Source organism: Sus scrofa, chromosome Y, assembly GCF_054392235.1.
Source record: "Sus scrofa isolate SSC_HxYL_T2T_F1_AM1 chromosome Y, Sscrofa_HxYL_maternal_Yorkshire_Landrace_v2.0, whole genome shotgun sequence".
In the NCBI taxonomy this organism is placed as follows: Eukaryota; Metazoa; Chordata; class Mammalia; order Artiodactyla; family Suidae; genus Sus; species Sus scrofa.
Window position 1 is genome coordinate 15786678 of NC_139402.1, and position 3294 is coordinate 15789971.

Sequence of the window (3294 nt, forward strand, 5' to 3'; positions counted from 1 at the left end):
AGATTCTAGTTATAAACTGTGAAGTGACACATATGGTTTGTTTCACTTTACCGTTTTTTTTTTTGGACCCATTTTCCAGGCGTTATATAACGGGCACCAAATGTGTATGTGTAGAATAGGGAACTTACATTTACTTCAGGGAGGAAATGGATTTATTAATGTGGTGGGTTTTCTTATTTATTAAAAAGATTCCATTGGAGAGGGATTTTGATGATCGCATTTTTTTGGGGGGGGAGATTACTGTTTATGTAAGGAGCTCATATTTTATGTTAACTGACCCAATTTCATAGGAAAATAAACACTAGCTGAAGGTTATGCTCAGATTGCTAGGAGACCTGTCATCTTGTGATGTCACAGCTACTTAGGTTAGCAACCATTGTGATGCATTGGATAGTTTACCTCTGTGGGCTTACCAAAGCAGCACTTAAAAATGCAGAGTTCAAAAAGCATGCTGTTGAGAAAGGTGCTGAAGAAAAATTTATCTGAGATGGCACATGCTCCTTCAGAAATGCAACATGTGTCTCCTAAAGATGCACAAACTGGTTCAGAATCCTCCATTACATCTCCATGGTGTGATAACTCAATCACTGGGGACTTGGACTTGAGGTCTCAGAGTGAAGAAACGGCTTTTCGGGCTTTGTCTGAAGGCTCCCTGATAAAAAAGCCATGTTGCACATTGTGTGCCTCTGAACCAGATGAAGACGATGATTTTCTTCCTCTGCCCTTTCCCAGAAAACTTTGGGAAATTGTTGAAAGTGATCGATTTAAGTCGATTTGGTGGGATGAAAATGGAACCTCGATCGTGATTAATGAAAAACGCTTCAAGAAAGAAGTTCTGGAGAGAAAGGCTCCCTTCAGAATATTTGAAACTGAGAGTATGAAAAGCTTAGTTCGACAGCTTAATCTTTATGGGTTTTAATAAATTGCAACGGAATTTTCAAAGATCTGCCTCACTAGCTGACTTTCTGGCAGAAGAAAATAATGTCTCTGCTTGGAACCTGGTATTAAGGAATTTCCAGTTACCACTTACAGAGGGAATGTATAAGATTTTCTTTTGGGCATCTGCAAATATGTTCATATAGGGTCAAACTAGACCTTGAAAATGGGATGAAGTACTGCTACATTTTTGTTATGATGATTATTCTTTGTCTGTTTGCCATTTCTTGGGCTGCTCCCATGGCATATGGTGGTTCCCAGGCTAGGGGTTGAATTGGAGTTATAGCCACCATCCTATGCCAGAGACACAGCAATGTGGGATCTGAGCCACTTCTGCAAACTATCTCACAACTCACGGCAACACCAGATCCTTAACCCACTGAGCCAGGCCAGGGATCAAACCCGCAACCCCATGGTTCCAAGTCAGATTCGTTATGCACTGTGCCACGACAGGAACTCCATGTTACATTTTTAAATTGAGGACCGCTTGGTTATAAAGTATTTGGGATGATAAGCCATTGTCCCTGCCACCTTGAGCCTTGTCAACGAACCTCAAAAAATACAAGCCACGGAATTCCCGTCGTGGTGCAGTGGTTAACGAATCTGACTAGGAAACATGAGGTTGCGGGTTCGGTCCCTGCTCTTGCTCAGTGGGTTAACGATCCGGCGTTGCCATGAGCTGTGGCATAGGTTGCAGATGAGGCTCAGATCCCACGTTGCTGTGGCTCTGGTGTAGGCCAGTGGCTACAGCTCCGATTCAACCCCTAGCCTTGGGACCTCCATATGCCACAGGAGCGGCCCAAAGAAATAGCAAAAATACAAAAAAAAAAAAATACAAGCCACTGAACCTAATACTATTACTGCAAATACACCTGGAATTTTTACTTGAGGACAATAGTTGGCTGTGCCCACTAAGAACATTTTTGAAAATATTAGTAATGGACATGTATGATTTCAGGATATTAACTCCATATGATGAAAAGAGTCAGATATTATGGTTTTTGTCTCCTCGTGTCTTTGTTTCAAATGCCAGTAAATAAATTTCTCCTTGGTTTTAGCTGCAGGTCTACCATAATCCAAACTTTAAATGAGGCTGTCCCCAACTGTTGGAAAGGATGAAAAGAAGAGTCAGGATTAAAAATGCTTCTCCAGTATCGGCTTCTCTACTTCAAGGTTGCAGCAAGAAGCGCTCTAGAACAGGGCATAATGCTGATAATCATAATTCTGATTTTGATGCACAAACTCGTGGAGAGAATGCATTTTCAACCTCCACAAGTTTAAATGTGCCTTTCATAAGAAGGCCTTCTACCAGCCAGAGAATTTCTAATACAACTACCCCAATTAGAAATGACGTTTCTTCTACATCATCAGCATCAGCCAGACCACAGCACAAACTCTCGTGGCTCAACATGCTATTTTAAACCAGTTGACCACGTTTCATATGCACTCACAAAGCAGCTACTCTCCAGCAAATGGCCACATTGTGAATTTCATTACAACTACCACTTCCATGTCTCAGTACCACCTTATTTCTCCCTTCCTGAGTGGTTATTTTTGGATGACGGTGAAGCCGTCTCCTTTTCTAACCAGATATCACATTGTGAATTTCATTACAACTACCACTTCCATGTCTCAGTACCACCTTATTTCTCCCTTCCTGAGTGGTTATTTTTGGATGACGGTGAAGCCGTCTCCTTTTCTAACCAGATATCAGAATATATCACCAAGAGAGGGCCCTTTGTCTAACCCTCAACCAGCCAACCATCTGTGGTTCCCAATGCCAATGGCCACTGATACCTCTGCTGCCTCTCTCTCAAGGCCAACACTTCCATCCTCTTCATTATTTGAACACCATCCTAATTTTGACCTATCAACGGTCTATAGATTCTGCAGGATAGTGAAGATGAAAATTTAGGCTTGCAAGTGTCAACAATTTCCTGCAATTCCTTTATTTCAAAAATAAACATATATGTTCATCTTCATAGTTGCCATTTCTTTATTTATGAAACAATTAAGAGTAAGAGGATGCTGTATTTCTTTTTCTAAAATGATGTTTATTTTTTCTATCATAGCTTGTTTCCCATGTTCTGTCAAGTTTCTACTGTCGAGCAAAGTGACCCAGGCACACACACCCCCAACCACCCAAGACCCACACCCATACACGTACGTATCCTTTTTTTCACATTGCCCTCCGTTGTGCTCCCTCAAAAGTGGCTAGATGTATTTCCCATTGATATACAGCATGTTCTCATTGCATACCCACTCCACATGCAATACTTTGCACATTTTCTAACCCCCAATTTCCAGTCCATCACAATCCTGCCCCCTCCCCTTTGGCAACCCAAACACTGTTGTCCA

General features: G+C 41.6%; 1 pseudogene; it reads left to right on the forward strand.

Moving 5' to 3' along the window:
- Positions 1–487: 487 nt before the first annotated feature.
- On the forward strand, positions 488–2851 carry LOC146394398 (heat shock transcription factor, Y-linked-like; annotated as a pseudogene).
- Positions 2852–3294: the final 443 nt, after the last annotated feature.